Genomic DNA, 16,056 nt, shown 5'->3' on the forward strand with positions numbered 1-16,056 from the left:
CCACAAACCCACTACAGCCCTGCTGTAAATTCTGCCTCGCTCGAGCGGCCGAACAAAATGCTGACCCAGAACGGGTACCCTCTCCATAAACCGTAAGAACTCCCCCACTAGGGTCTCGTATCGTCACCAACTGTCGCTCGCAGTCGATCACAGCTCCAAAACGACTCAACCAATCCATGCCCACTATGACACATACGTCCCCCATCACAATCGGGACCAGATCTATCGGGAACTCGACACCGAAGATCTCGAGTACACATCCTCGAATCACATCAGTAGCGTACACCGCTCGCTCGTCAGCTATGGAAACTCGTAGAGGTCGACTCAACGCCTCACGCTGGGTGCTGATGTGCCGACTAAACGCTAGTGACACAAAAGACCGACTCGCACCCGAGTCAAACAACACCAAAGCGGGTACAGAACACACAAGAAATGTATCTATGCATAACACAATATAAGCATAACACCATAAACTCAAAATAAACAGAGGAAAGAATACATACCAGCAACCACATCGGGTGCTGCGCGGACCTCCTCCGCTGTCAACTGGAAGGCTCTCCCTCGTGCCTTCGGTGTCTCGGCCTTCACTGGCCGACTATCAGTAGCTCTCGCTGTGGCAGGGGCAGATCCCGGAGATGCTCCCTGCGCTGACCCTCGTAACTGCGGACACTCTGCCTTCCGGTGTCCGGTCTGGTTGCAGTGAAAACAGACTGCAAACCCCTTGGGGCAATCCTTGGCCATATGCCCCTCCTTGCCACATTTGTAGCAAGACCCTGCTCTGCACACTCCATCATGACTCTTGCCGCACTTGCCACAAGTGCGGCCCCTCTAGCTCCCTGATCTAGAATCGGCGGGCTTGGCCCGCTTGGCTGCCAGCTAAGACGGTGCCGGTCGCCGATCCCTCCCCTAAGACTCCGTCTCCTCCCTAGCCTGAGTCTCCAACTCTATCTCCCTCTTCCGAGCATTTTCCTGAAGCTCGGCAAATGTCCGGTACGACGAGTTCGCCACGAACTCTCGTATGTCCCTCCTCAAAACACTCAGATATCGGCTCATACGTGCCTGCTCGGAAGACACGTGCTCTGGGCAGAACATCGCCCTCTCATGGAACATCCTCGTAATCACTGTAACAAACTCGGTACCCTGCTTGAGGGTCAGAAACTCCTGGGCCAAACGCTCCCTCTCCACCTGGGGAACATACTCATCTCGGAACATAGCGGTGAACCTCTCCCAGGTTACCACAGCAAGCTCTGCAGAAGAATAGTGCACTGTCACAAACTTCCACCAATCCTTCGCCCCCAAGCGAAGCTGGTTCAATGCGAACCGTACCCTCAGATGCTCCGGACACGAACATGTGTAGAAGCACCCCTCAATGTCAGAGATCCACCTCATCGCGGCTATCAGATCCTGAGTCCCATCAAACTCTGGTGGCTTCGTGTTGCTGAACTCCCGGTACAGCAACGCGTCACCCCCTTGTGGCCTGGCAGCAGCAACGGCTGCAGTGGCTGCAGCAACAGCAGCATCAGTAAGAGCAGCATACCGCTCGTCAAAAGTCTCAATCAATGTGGTCTTGATAGACCCGAACATCTCTGGAATCTCTGCGCGGATGGCAGCAGCCACCTCATCATGAATCATCTGGCGGAGCTCCTCATCGCTCACAACCCCCTCGCTAGTCCCTGGCCTGTGGCGTGTCCCAACCATGACGTTTCTCTGAAATACAACACAAGATATCAGAGACTCGCTCGAGTATACTCGCACTCGATAACTCAACCCTACTTGCTCCTTAGTACCCAATGGATTCTTACTTAGGGTGCGCACTGCTCCGGTGTCTTCAGTAGTACGGGCCCTATACTACCGTCCACACCGCATCAGCATTCACTCTAAGTCCTCCTCCTTGGATCCCATGTCACAAGTACTCTATATCTCACTGGCATAGACTTCCCCCTAACAGATCTCTCATAAGCTCCTCGCTGCTATCTATTCACTCTCAAGCATCTCTTACCAGCAAACTCCCTAGACTAAGGCATCACAAATCAGGCCACTCTAGTCCTAATAAGAATACCTAGCCTACTCTAGCATGCATATCATAACATATCTCATAACTCATAATGTAAGGGTATTTTGGGAAATCACCGTTCGGGCGCTGGCTGATCGTACACACTGCTCTGCTCTGCTCTTTCAAAAACTCTTACTCTTTTAGAAAACTTGTTTCACTTTTGAAAAATATCTCTCAAATCCTCAGTTTGAGTTCAGATACGCCCGAAGGTGCACCCGAATCCCTCAAACCAAGACTCTAATACCAACTTGTAACACCCAAATTTTCAAATAATTTTTCACATTTTATAAAACACATTTTCATCCATAATTGTTATAAAAACACCATTGTTTCACATAGTCAAAACATAACATCATATCCCAAGATCATAAAATAGAAACTCCTCATGTGTGTACTGATCAAGTCGGCGCCTTCCCGCGATCCTCACTGGTACCTGAAACACATAACACAACACTGTAAGCATAAATGCTTAGTGAGTTCCCCAAAATACCACACACCACACATATTAGCCACTCGAGGCTATAACTCTGTTTGACCCTCTGGTCAAAGTATCTCCGTGGGACCCTCCAGTCCCATAACTCTGTGGGCCCTCTGGCCCTAACTCTGTGGACCTTTCGGTCCTAACTCTGTAAACTCTGTAACATGCATAACATACATCACATAGAAATCACATCATACAAACACATGCAAAATACTCTGTCACATAACTCTAATTACCACTCTAGGTAAAGTATAGTGAGAAGACTCACCTCGGATGTCTCGGATAATATCCCGCTCGCGTATACACTGATCTAGCCCCTGCCTAAACACATAACATAATCATCTCAATCAATAACGGCTCTCCATGCTAGACTAGACTCTCACATGTCCTCTAAGAAGGCTAAAAGACTATTTTACCCTTCAAACAATCCACAAGTCCAATTGTTGACCAAACCCTAAAAGTCAACAAAAGTCAACGGTCAAACCTTGACCAGACTCGCCGAGTGCACAAATGTGACTCGGCAAGTTCCATCGTGAACTCTGGTTCTCTAAATTCCTCCTGACTCACCGAGTCATTTCCCAACTCAGTGAGTCACCAACTGTGTGCTCTATGGGGAAACCTAACCCTACTCGCCGAGTCTGTTCTTGGACTCGGCGAGTTCATGCCATACTCAAACTCAAATGACCTCCTGAGGTCAGATCTGTCCCTCTAATCCCTAGATCTAACCTTCCCAAGTTCAATAACCACGTAAAGTCTCTATCTTGATGCACATGCAACCTCTCTATGACCATAAATGATGATTTAGCCCCAAATACCTCAACCCAAGGTCATGACCTCCATTGCTCTTCATAAAGCTTGATGAGTAAGGCTCTCTGGACCTCTATGGATCCAGATCCAAAGCCTCATCACCAGAAAGGGACTATTTGGACATCAAATCCACTTAGACAAGGGCTCAAGAAACCCTAAATCCATATATTCTTCATGAAACAGAAGAAGAGTCAGAGTAATACCTCAAATGCAATGATCTTAGCTTCAAATCCTCAGAATAGCAACCTCCTTTGCTTTCTCTTGGCTAGGACCTCCTTCTTCTTGCTAAACAACACCTCAATGGTCAAGAATGGCTTCCTTTCTCTCTCAAAACGCTCCAGCACTCTAGGGTTTCTCTCTATGGACTGGTAGCCGCAAATGACGGCCATAAGGGCCTTTAAATAGGTCCCAAACCCGAGAAATTAGGGTTTCATTAAACAGCGTGGACTCGCCGAGTCCACGTATGGACTCGTCGAGTCCGGTCATCAATCCGGATAAGAATTTGCGACTCTACTCGGCGAGTCTAAGCATCAACTCGCCGAGTCCCTCCCAAAATCTCCAAAATAAATAAATAAATAATGTACCTGGAAATCCAGATGTTACAGAAATGTTCCGTGTATGTTTTAAGTCTACTGGGCCCAACAAGCATGTAAATGGGCCACAAAGGCCCAAATAACATGTAATGTATATATTCCAGGCCCAATAAGCATGTAATTGGACCACAAAGGCCCAATAGACATGTAGTGTGTATTCCAGGCCCACTTAAACATGCAAATGGGCCACTAATGCCCAATGTGCATGTAAGGTATATTCCAGCCCAATTAAAAGTGTAGTTGACGTATTTAGTCCGTTTGTTATTACGTTGGTTATTTAAACTCAATTGTTTACCAAAATGACTTAAAATGTCCTCTTTTTGTAATAATGACATTTTTGGTCCATAAAACCGAAAATTTACAATGAAGGCACATTTTTGGTAAAAATGTCACTTTAAGTCCCTTAAGACCAAAAGTTTACATTTATAGGCTTGTTTCAAAATAAGATGACATTTTTAGCCCACTTTTATTAAAAATAACATTTTCGGTCCAATTTTATGAAAATTGACATTTTCGGCCCAAATGTGTATAAATTACCTTTTCGGCCCAAGTTTAATAAAATTGACATTTCCAGCCCTTTTAACCGAAAATTTACATTTTTGGCTCAAATTTGTTTAAAATGACCAATAAATCCACCAAAAGTCAAAAATTTACAAATTTAGCCCATGAAACCGTGAATGCCCAATTTGAGGCCCACTTTGTGAAAATTTACACTTTTGGCCCTTTTAAAACTATAAACTTCATAAAAATCCATTTTTATTAAAAAATGACCCATTTTGGTCCTCTTAAAACCGTAAGTTACATAAGAATCTCACTTTTTGTTTATTTTGTCAAAAGTGACCCTTTTCAAGATTTTATTTAGTTTTTCAAACATCATAAACATGTTTTATCCTTTCATCTTCATGATAAGTTGCATAAAGTGTTTTGATTTACAAACATCACCATATTTTTGTAGATCTTTCGAAATTTATGAAGTTTCAACATATAAACACAACATATAACATGGAAAGCACACATAATCATGCATAAACACATAGATCTAACACAAAGAAACTTGTATCCTCCCCCAAAACATAGTAAAAACCGAAATCAAAGGGGTATGAACTCACTTTGGGGTTTGGATCGGTTTTTGATGAAGAGATATGATGAGATGATGTTGTTTTCGGCCTAGCTTACTTCCTTGATGAGTTCTTCGAATTCTAGGGGATTTAAGATGCATAAATCATGATTTGAAGAGTTAATGAGTACTAAGTTTAACATAAACATGAACTTAAACTCTTAGTGTGGAAGTAGCTTACCAAAAATGGATGAATCTTGATGGAGTATCCTTGGACTCACACACAAGCACACACGATTTTCTTGGAGGAAAAAGGGAGGTTTCTTGAGAGTTCTTAGAGGATTTTAGAGATTGAAATGGATGAAGTGGGGAGGGGTGTAGGGTCTTTCGGCTGTAAATAGAGAGGAAGGAGGAGAGAGGATCAAAATGGTTAATACATGTAGGTTTATTCATAGAGACATGGGGGTTATTAGCTTGGAAAACCATTAAATAATAATTAGGTGTCAAGTTATTTAGATAACCTCATTTTCTCTTTTTTTATTATAAAAACCGAGAATGGGTGAGAGAATGAAAGAAGAGAGTGTATTGGGCTTAGGTTTAAAATGTAACTTAAAACACAATGGCCCAATAGAGGTTTTTCGATCCATGTGGGCCCACACATGAGTTTACAGCCCAAAATGTTAAAAGGAATGGGTTTTCGACCCATTACAATTAACTATGTGGTTTTAGGCCTAATAAAGCCCATGAAAACAAAGTGAGACACTTTAGGTCCAATAAGGCCCATAAAAATTCTTATGGCCCAAAATGTTATAGTTTAATGAATGTGGGTCCAATTAGAGCCCAAATGAGGTTCTTATCCCAAAATAATTCAATCGAGAGTTTATTGGCATGTTACGCCCAATAAATGATTCCTGGCCCAATAATAGGTTTGAACCGGGAAGTTAGGGTTACAACCCAAAGTCGAGTGAATGTAGTATATTGAATTAGGTTTAGGGCTTCATGAGTGAGTTTTGATTCAAATAGTTGTTTTTGAATGAGTAATATGTATAACGTCGAAATTGGAGTTACAAGATACAACAAGAGTTGATTACACATAGACAGAATTTCCTAGCCCACAAACGCTAGTTGTGACAATATTCAACACGGGTGTGCAGGTTATTTGTCTTATGTCGTGGATACGCGTGTTGGGGATCAAGTTTCAGTCTCAGAGGTCCCGGTGGTTAGGGAGTTCTCCGATGTATTTCCGGAGGAGTTACCCGGTGTGACTCCTGAGAGGCGGGTCGAGTTCAGGACCGACCTCGTGCCACGTACGACCCCGATTGCCAAGGTAACGTACCGTTTAGCACCGACCGAGATGCTGGAGTTGTCATCTCCGTTGCAGGAACTGCTAGGCAAGCAGTTCATCAGGCCAAGTAGCTCTCCGTGGGGAGCGCCGATTTTATTCGTCAAGAAGAATGATGGTTCATACGGGATGTGTATCAATTACCGGGAGCTGAACAAGCTAACGGTGAAGAACCGTTATCCCCTTCCGCGGATTGATGATCTCTTCGATCAGTTGCAGGGTGCATCTTGGTTCTCTAAGATATATTTGAGGTCCGGATACCATCAGGTCAAGGTGAGGGAGGAGGACGTAGAGAAGACCGCGTTCCGGACTCGTTATGGGCATTACGAGTTCGTGGAGATGCCATTTGGGATCACCAATGCACCAGAAGTGTTTATGAATTTGATGAATCAAGTATGTAGGTCAATGCTCGACCGTTCAGTGATCGTGTTTATTGATGATATTCTGGTATATTCCAAGACCAGAGAGTAACATAAGGAGAACTTCGCGAGCTCCTGGAGGTTTTGAGACGAGAACGACTTTATGCTAAGTTCTCGAAGTGCGAGTTTTGGTTACGAGAGGTTCAGTTCCTTGGACACCTCATTAACCAATATAAGATTTTGGTCGATCCGGCCAAGATCAAGGCGGTGATGCAGTGGGAGGTTCCGAAATCTCCCTTGGATATCAGGAGTTTCTTGGGATTGGCGGGGTACTACCGGAGATTTATTCAGGATTTCTCCAAGATTACGGTACCCCTCACTCGTCTGAAGAGGAAGGGGTGGATTTCCGGTGGGGTCCCAAGCAGCAGTCAGCATTTGAGACCCTTCGTCAGAGATTATGCGAGGCCCCATTTTTGACCCTCCCGGAGGGAATTGAGGATTTTGTGGTTTTCTGTGATGCATCCATCACTGGTCTGGGAACAGTCCTTATGCAGAGAGGATGGGTGATAGCATATGCTTCTCGGCAACTGAAGCCGCATGAGATGAGATATCCCATGCATGATCTTGAGTTGGGGGCTGTAGTTTTCGCCTTCAAGATTTGGAGGCATTATCTGTATGGGGTCCGATGTACCATCTACACAAATTAAAAGAGTTTGAGACACATTATGGATCAACCGAACCTGAACATGAGGCATCACAGGTGGCTGGACGTAGTCAAGGATTACGACTGCGAGTTCCTTTACCATCCGGGTAAAGCGAATGTGGTGGCGGATGCCTTGAGCCGCAAGTCGGCTGGACCTTCTAATGAGGTGTCATGTTTGAGGATATCGGTGGATTCTCCGCTTGTGGTATTGATTAGGGAGGTTCAGGTCGGGGGTGTTCGGGAAGAGAATTGGAAGATTGAGAGGATTAGGGGTGAGATCACCAGATTTGTTCCGGATAGCCGTGGTTTGTTGACCCATTGTGGTCGGTATGGGTTTCTATGTCTGGTTGGGTCAGACAATTATGATGGATGAGGCTCATAAGTCTCGTTTTTCTATTCATCTGGGGCCACCAAGACATATCGGGATCTGAGATTGAGCTACTAGTGGTCGTGTATGAAGAGGGAGATCGCCTGGTACATGGACAGGTGCTTGACTTGCAGGATGGTCCAGGCCGAGCATTAGAGGTCTCGTGGCAAGCTGCAGCCTCTGGAGGTTCCCATGTGGAAATGGGAGCAGATTTTGATGGACTTCATCACCAAGCTGCCGAAGACGGCAAAGGGCTTTGATACTATTTGGGTCATCGTGGATCAGTTGACCAAGAGTGCCCATTTACTGACGATTCAGAAACGTTCTTCGGCCGAGAAGTTGGCCGATGTGTATATTTGCGAGATCGTTGCACGCCATGGGGTTCCGATCTCCATTGTTTCAGACCGTGATGTTCGATTTACCTCCTGATTTTGGCAGAAGTTCCATGAGGAACTGGGTACGAGATTGCACTTCTGCACAACTTATCATCTGCAGACCGAGCGGACGATACAGACTCTTGAGGATATGTTGCGATCCTGTGTCATTGATTTTGGTGGGAACTAGGTCTCCTACCTGCCTCTTGCAAATTTCTCCTACAACAACACCTTCCACTAGGGGTGAGCAAAACCGAACCCGGAAGCCCAAAAACTGACAAAAACCGATGAAACCAAAACCGAAAAACCCAAACCAAATCATAAACCGATGGGTTGGGTTGAGATTTTTCAAAAACTGAAAATTTCGGTTTGGGTCAGTTTCTTTATATGGTAAAACCGATACAAACCGAACCCAAACCGATTATATAAAATACTTATAAAAATATATATATTTATATACATAATATACATATAGTTTGCATAACAATAACACAATCAACGCCTGGTTCATGTGGTTAACACGTCTTTCCTCTGATCGTTAGCTCGCGTGTTGGAAACATGGGACATACACAATTGATTTATTTTTCCAAACACTTAATACTATCCCACATCGCTGGAGGATGCAAAACAACGCCTCTGTCATGTGTTATAAAAGAATTTCTATTTTCTCATAAGCTCAATTCATCCCACTTCGCCACAGGGATTGAAAATTAGTACCTCTTGGTGCTTATATAAACTTGTATCATGGTTATCTTTGCTCAAAGGTATCCAAAGTTCTTTAACCCGGGAAACCGGAAACCGAACCGGGAACCGAGAAACTGAACCTGTTGGTTTGGGTTTTGGGTTCGGTTTGGATTATTTAAAAACCGATTCCATCGGTTTAGGTTCGGTTATAAGTCGAAACCGACCCATGCCCAGCCCTAGCTTCCACTCCAGCATTGGTGCTCCACCTTTTGAGCTCTTGTATGGGCGGAGATGTCGTACCCCAGTCTGTTGGGGCGAGGTTGGTCACAGGTTTATGGGGCGGATCGAGGTGGTCCTTCAGACCACGGAGATGATCCAACAGATCAGGCAGAGATTGCAGACTGCTCAGAGTCAGCAGAAGAGCTATGCCGACCGACGCCGATCTGAGTTGGAGTTCCAGGTCGGCGACATGGTGTTGTTGAAGGTCTCACCTTGGAAAGGTGTAACTCGCTTTAGGAAGAGGGGGAAATCAGGTCCTCGGTACAGTGGGACATTTCGGGTTATTGACAAGGTTGGCAAGGTTGCATATAAATTGGATCTTCCGGAGAAGCTCAGTCAGATTCATAACGCTTTCCATGTTTCACGGCTGCGAAAGTGCGTATTGGATAAGGATGCAGTGGTACCATTGAATGATATTCAGTTTGATGAGCGCTTGAGCTATGTCAAGGGGCCGGTAGCTATTCTGGAAAGGAAGGTAAAGGTTTTGCGTAGCAAGGAAGTACCTCTGCTAAAGGTATGGTGGCAGCACCGGAGGGGTTCTGAGTGGACCTGGGAGCCGGAGGCTGAGATGCGGGAGCAATATCTGTATTTGTTCACCGCAGCAGGCTTCGAGGATGAAGCCTAGTCCAAGTGGGAATTTCTTATGCAGTCGTAAGTCATCAAAGTTCTTGGTGATTGTAACGAGTGGATGCCCAGGTGGGGGTGCACCGGAGTCGGTAAGGGTTGGATGTATTGCAGAAGTTCATGGTTTGATTGTCTTTGCTCGACGAAGCAGTGGTTGGTAATGGCATAGCAAAGAGTCAAGGAAATGGATATTCATTGGTTTTAGGGAAGGTTTTGTGAGGAGGTATCAGGGGTAGCCATTTTCGAGCAGGCTTTTGGTGGGAACTCATGTTGGGAATCGCGAGTCGGTCTGTGCAAGGTCTGTATCCAGAGCGTAGGGGTTAAGAAATCTGTATATCAAAGGCATCCGTTGGAGGATTCAGAGTCTAGCTTATGTGTCTGCGCTCTAGGGTGGCTCCATCTTGTGAATGAAGGGCAAGTGATGAGGTTTCGGGCTCTTAGCAGCAGTGTATCGGACCGACAGTCGAGGAAGTCTGTATTTTGTATCTCTTGTGTGTTTATGGAATTGTTATCATCAAAGGTTGGATAGATTATTTGATAGATAAGTATCATGGTTTTAGCAATCGGTTCAGTTTGGGGATGTCTGTCAGGGAGTCAGACCAATTCGATACCCGGGTTCGGATATATAAGGTTGGGTCTTTGCATGGGATTATGGGTTGTTCTTCTTCTGGTTGACAGTTTCTATTTAGGTTTGATGATTTTGGGAAGGTCGTTTTATGTTCAGAATTTTCGGGTGCATTCCTCAAGTGTTGTTTTGTTATGAGTGTTAGTAAGGAGCGATTTCGAGGACGAAATCTAATTTAAGTGGGGGAGAGTTGTAACATCCGAAATATTGAAGAGAAATTTTTGAGAATAACCCTATTTTTAGGTCAACTAGACGAGTTGGAGGGACCAACTCGACGTGTTGAAGATGGAAGAATCGCGGGAATTAAATGAACCAACTCGACGAGTTGAGGAGCCTCAACTCGGTAAGTTGGCAGCTAGGAAGGAAACCCTAATTTTTAGGGTCTTGCATCCTATTTAAAGGACTTAAGTCCTTTTTCTGGCCTCCTTGTCAGCCTCCATTGTTATCAAAACCCTAAAATGAGTTGTAGCCTCCATTATCAAGTTTTTGAGCCTTGGAAGGAAGCTTGGTGTTCATTTTGTGCATTGTGAAGGAATTTAGAAGATCTTGAAGTTTCTAGCTTGGAGAATGAAGTCTTGGATGCAGTATCACTCCATTTCTTGCAGTCACTTTAAGGTATCAAGTTCATACCTTGATTTGTAGATGATTAGATCTCCTCATTTTGGATTTTGTTGTGTTTTGGCCTCTTTTTGGGGATGATGATGGAGTGAAGTCATTTAAGGGGTTGTTATTTTAGATCTGAGTTGGTTTTGGTACCCTTGAGCATAATGGTGAAAACTTTATGAGGATTTAGGTATTATGCATGCATTAAGTCAATTATTAAGTCCATTTTAAGCTTAAGAGCTTCATTTAGACATGCATGAACGTAAAGTTGGCAACTTTAATGGTATGCTTATCTGAATTATGTGCACATGTTTGGTCGGTGGCTGAGGCTTCACTGCTTTGTACGTAAGCCAACAGGCCAGGGCATTCCAACCCGATGGTTGAATGGGCCCGAGGGTATTCCATCACGAGGATGATTGGACCCATAGTATGTTGGCATTCCAACCCGATGGTTGAGGGCTTGGGGTATTCCAACCCGGTGGTTGACTGGACCCAGAGTATGTTGGCATTCCAACCTGATGGTTGAGGGCCTGGGGTATTCCAACCTGATGGTTGACTGAACCCATAGTATGTTGGCATTCCAACCCGATGGTTGAGGGCCTGGGGTATTCCAACCCTATGGTTGACTGGACCCATAGTATGTTGGAATTCCAACCCGATGGTTGAGGGCCTGGAGTATTCCAACCCGATGGTTGACTGGACCCATAGTATGTTGGCATTCCAACCCGATGGTTGAGGGTCTGGGGTTTTCCAACCGAATGGTTGATTGGACACATAGTATGTTGTTATTTATATATGTTATCTGTTTGGGTGTTGGTACTTTGGGGGAAATTCACTAAGCTTCGTGCTTACAGTTTGGTTTATGGTTTCAGGTACTTGAGTGGATCGTGTCAAGGTGAAGGCGTGACCGTACACATCCTTGCGTTTTGGACTTATGATTTCTGGGAAACTCTGATAATGTGAATATTTTGAAAACTATGTTGAAAGCGATTCTGATTTTTAAATAATGTTTTGGGAACAATGGTTTTTTTGTAAACACTTCTTTAGAAAAAGGGTTGTTTTCAAAAGTTTAAATTTTATGAATTTTTTTTGGATGTTACAGGGATGATTGCAGTGCGCACACCACATCGATCTGCCTTTTATATTACTTTGATGTATTTGGATATTATTGATACACTTTGATTCACCATGGTCTCTATGTTGTTGTTTTATATACTAGTTTTATTAAGTTAAAAATCGAAATTTTTTGTCTTATTTTTGGGACATTACACGATTATCTTTTGAGCTTGAGGTGTGTTTTCCTCACTGCACTCGTGGGTCGAAGGCACTAATGTCAGCCCACTAAGTTGTGTTATGTATCCTAATATATATGTAGGATGTTGTTATACTATAGTGACATGTTAGATTGGTAAATATGTATGATTACTTGTACTTGTTAATTATTGTTTATCTGTTGCATATGCCGACATATTGGTGGTTGGGTTGATGCTGGAGGACAACAAATCCTAGATGGGTGGGTTGAGGTGGTATTGCTTCGTGCGGTAGACCAACAAACATGGGATGGGTGGGTTGAGGCTATAAGCCAACAAACCCTGGATGGTTGGGTTAAGGCGATATGTCAACAAACCCTGAATGGTTGGGTTGAGGCCACGAGTCAACAAACCCTGTATACATGTCATGTAATTCTTATTGTATTATTGTGTGGAATATTTTGAGGGAAACTCACTAAATTTTGGCTTACAGTTGCGGATTTCATTGTTTCATGTACTTTAGATGATTAGGGGAAGGCAAAGGCTTGATCGTACACATCATCATATATAATTCTATGACTTGAGAGATGTTTAGATACTCTGATTTTATGATTATGATTTGGAAACATTGTTTTTGTATGACGTATGGTTTATGAAAAATAAAAATTTTTATCATGATTTTTGGAATGTTACAACGTGACCAGTGGGTGGCCACGACGTGACGATCGGGTGGGACTGACTTTGATCGTTAACTTTTGACCATTTTTGACTTTTGGTCAATTTAAGGGTTTAGGGTGTAGATTGTGATGGTACTTGTTTGTTGTTGTTGTTGTTAGGTGTCTTGGTGTACCTATCTTCTCTGTATGAAAGTTGTTGTATTTAGCTGTTATCTCCGAGGTGAGTCTTCTCAATGTTTTACTTATGCCATAGTATGTGTATGTTGACTAGCTAGGTCTTAGTTACCGATTGTTGTTATGTGTTACTGAGCTGCTGATAGATCCAAGGCATGATATTAGCCCATTGATATTGTTGATAGTCCTCAGCGTTGCTGATAACCCTTAGTTACCGATTGTTGTTATGTGTTACTGAGTTGCTGATAAATCTAAGGCATGCTGTTAACCCATTGATATTGTTGATAGTCATCTCGCTGCTGATAACCCATAGGACGTGTTGTTAGCCCACAGGGCGTGCTGTTAGCCCATTGGGACTGCTGATAGTCCCCCATGGTTGTTGATTATGTTGGATTAGTGTCTAAGTCTGTAACTATATTTGGTATGTACTTGACCCGAGTGTGCATGGTCCTTTTGGGTTGCCTTCACCAAAGCAACTTGATAAGGTAATTTAAGGAGAGAGAGAGGATATTATGGTTTATTAATATATTATAAGAATAATATATTAAAGGAGAAATCATATTTGTTTAATTAGTATTAGTCATAAATTAATTAAGAATTAATTTGGTGACTAAAAGAGATTAATTAAATAAAGGGGCTTAAACTGTTAAATGTGTGATAGTTGAGTTTTGGGCTGAGAAACCTAATGGGCTAAGGGGAAACGAAATTATGATGAAGGATCATCATATTTTCGTCCAAGGCCTTATTCCAGAAGGTTCCTTGGGCTGCTTGGTGGCTAAGCTGTCCATTAGGGTTTAGACTGAAACCCTAGCAGCCTACAGTATAAATAGAGACCCTAGCCTTCAATTTTCGGCCACTTGCTTCTAAGAGAAACCCTAGGGCCGAAAATTAGCATCCTCCCTCCTCTCTCATAATTTCCTTCTTGCTTCTTGGTGTTTGTGAGCCATTAGAGGCACTACATTTGTGGTGCTTGCTTTCAAGAGTCTAAGAGATCAAGGAAACTAGTTGTTATTGCAATATAACAACAAAGGTATGTGTTCTACTCTTCTATATGATTTTCGAAAATAGTAGGAGCATGCTAGGATTTCTTACGTGTTCATAAAGTTGTATGTCTTATAGTGAAAACATAGATCCAATTAGGGTTGCATGCACACATAGGATTGTTTGTATAAAACCTATCAGTGGTATCAGAGCTTTTGGTTTTGTTTTCAATTGGATTTGATACATAATATGAACTTGACAAATTAGGTTTTATAGCTAGTAAACCCTAAGGCTTGGTAATTTTCGCAATTAGGGTTGCAAAACCCTAGTTGGCGATTTTTTTGATAGGGTTCTTAAACCCTTTTTCCTTTGCCTCCATATTTTCGAAATTAGGGTTGTGTAACCCTAGGGTTTTTCGAAAATCACATGTCCCCAAGATAAGATCCCAAAATTTTAGGGATTTGGATAATGCCATCTTTGTAATTATCAATTTAATTGTTTAAACTAGATAATTAAAGATTTTGAATTATCCCTTTCCATAATTTTCGAAATCTAGGGGATAAAGGGATTAGGATAAATTAATTGTTTAATTTAAAGATAACCCTTCAAGATTTAATAGTTTAAATTAATTGTTTAATTTTGGATAATTATTAAATAAAAGTTTTTGGTGTTTAAAATTTTAAAATTAAATAGTTTTAATTTTCGAAAATTTTAAATATAATTAAAACACTAGTATTTTGAAATGTTTAAAATACACCCTTATACAATTATGATATTATAAGATTAATTATTATATATGTATAAGAATAAGCTAGTCTTATCGCTAGTAGGCCTCATTCACGAAGCCAGTCTATAAGGTGGGTATAAGTTTGCTGCCTATAAAATGGCGCTTAATGGGTGTACACTCACACCCACCGCTTGCTTGACTGGTGGAGGGTCGTTAGCCGAACGGATAGGATAGGGCACTTAATTCCTCATTATAAGTATAATGGAAATAATAAAGTAACTACAATGTTTTATAAATTCCCAATCTTAGTTACTTTAGGGTAAAATGTGAAAATGATGCTATTCCATGGAATTACACTTTGTACCCTTGTCAAACGTTAGTGGAGCGTGTGTGGCTAACCGGCACACTAATTTGGGATTGACATTGGTGGCAAAGGGTGGCTCGATGTTTATCATAGATCAATGGAGCATGCGTGGCTAACCGGCACATTGATTAGGTGATAGAGACATTGAGTGCACCATGTTGATTCACATGGTTATTCACAACTTGTTTGCGATCCTCGGCATCCCAGTCGCAAATTTGAAGTGCATATCGAGATTTAAACATGCCATTGAAATGTTCAATGAATCTCAAAAGAAATCTAGGAATTTTCAAATACATTTAAAACTTAATCTCTTTTCGTTTTTCATGGTGAAAATTAGTGAATCGTCATTCACTTACCTTCAAATTATTTACTTTTAGATTACGACATCCCTTTTCTAAGTTGTAAATAATGTTGTTGGATCCTAGCCCTAATTTCTCATTTGGGTGTTTAATTGGGGATTCATTTCTAATCAAACTTTGTTCCTTTCTATTTCAGATGTCTAACGCAAACGCAAACAACAACGCTTCTGGGTCATTCTCGCTGATGAACCTGTGTCAAAAAGTGACATTTGATGGGTCGAATTTCAACGAGTGGATGAGATACATTCGCATGATAACTCGCTACGAGGACAAAGAATATGTCCTCGATGAGAAACTTGAAAAGATCAACCCAGAAGTTGCTACTCCTGAAGAGATGGCCGCCTTTGAGGCCCACGAGCGTGATGCTACGAAAGTTCATTACATCATGCTGGCCACCATGAACCTCGAACTCCAAAAGTCCTATGAGGACATGTATCCATATGAGATGCATCAAGATTTGCTGGACAGGTACCACCAAAGCGCAAGGCAAGAGAGCTATGAGATCATTACCAACATGATCACCGCTAGGATGGGGAGTGGAGAATCCCTAACCGCTCATTTGCAGAGAATGCA

The sequence above is a fragment of the Lactuca virosa genome, chromosome 6, assembly GCF_052849685.1.
Source record: "Lactuca virosa cultivar CGN04683 chromosome 6, Lactuca_virosa_CGN04683_v6, whole genome shotgun sequence".
NCBI classification, from domain to species: domain Eukaryota; kingdom Viridiplantae; phylum Streptophyta; class Magnoliopsida; order Asterales; family Asteraceae; genus Lactuca; species Lactuca virosa.